Source organism: Mandrillus leucophaeus, unplaced genomic scaffold (assembly GCF_000951045.1).
Source record: "Mandrillus leucophaeus isolate KB7577 unplaced genomic scaffold, Mleu.le_1.0 Scaffold56, whole genome shotgun sequence".
In the NCBI taxonomy this organism is placed as follows: Eukaryota; Metazoa; Chordata; class Mammalia; order Primates; family Cercopithecidae; genus Mandrillus; species Mandrillus leucophaeus.
The window spans coordinates 6,900,998-6,901,824 of NW_012106030.1; the positions used below are offsets into that span (position 1 = coordinate 6,900,998).

Here is an 827-nt window from a genome sequence, read left to right on the forward strand (position 1 = left end):
CAGCTACTCAGGAGGCTGAGGCAGGAGAATAGTGTGAACCCGGGAGGCAGAGCTTGCAGTGAGCCGAGATCATGCCACTGCACTCCAGCCTGGGTGACAGAGCAAGACTCTGTCTCAAAAAACAACAACAAAAAAAATGGAATAGGCTAGGTGTGGTGGTATACACCTGTAGTCCCAGCTACTTGGAAGGTTGAGGCAGGAGGATCACCTGTGCCCAGGAATTGGAGACCAGCCTGGACAACATAGTGAAACCCCATGTCTTCAGAGGGAAACAAAACAAAACCAAAGAATGGAATAGATCTACATATACTGATAGGGAAATATCTCCAAGATACACAACATGTGGAGAGGAAATGTGCAGAGTGTTGTGCAGTCTGTGTACCCATTTGTATATAAAAATGAAAGGTGCATTTTAATTTAATCTCTCAGTAGAAGGACTGATAATTAAGGGATAATTTTTCAGTGTATATCTTTTAGTATTGTTTTAATATGTGTATTACTTTGCAATGAATACCTGTAATTAAATAAAAAGCCACATACATACACATGCAAATGTGTGTGAAGTGTCTGGAACAGAACAATAATAGCTAACATTTATTGAGCACTGTTCTAAATTTTTATATGTATTATCTCATTGAGTTATTCAAAAGAACCCTATTAAGTAGGTATTATTCTTACCACCCTGTATTGGTCTGTTTTCATGCTGCTGATAAAGACATACCCGAGGATGGGCAATTTACAAAAGAAAGAGGTTTAATGGACTTACAGTTCCATGTGACTGGGGAGGCCTCACAACCATGGCAGAAGGTGAAAGACATGTCTCACAT

At 39.9% G+C, this 827-nt stretch overlaps 1 pseudogene; it reads right to left on the reverse strand.

Annotated features, from left to right (window-relative positions):
* Positions 1 to 827, reverse strand: part of LOC105552514 — a 37,117-nt pseudogene that overhangs the window by 3,830 nt on the left and 32,460 nt on the right.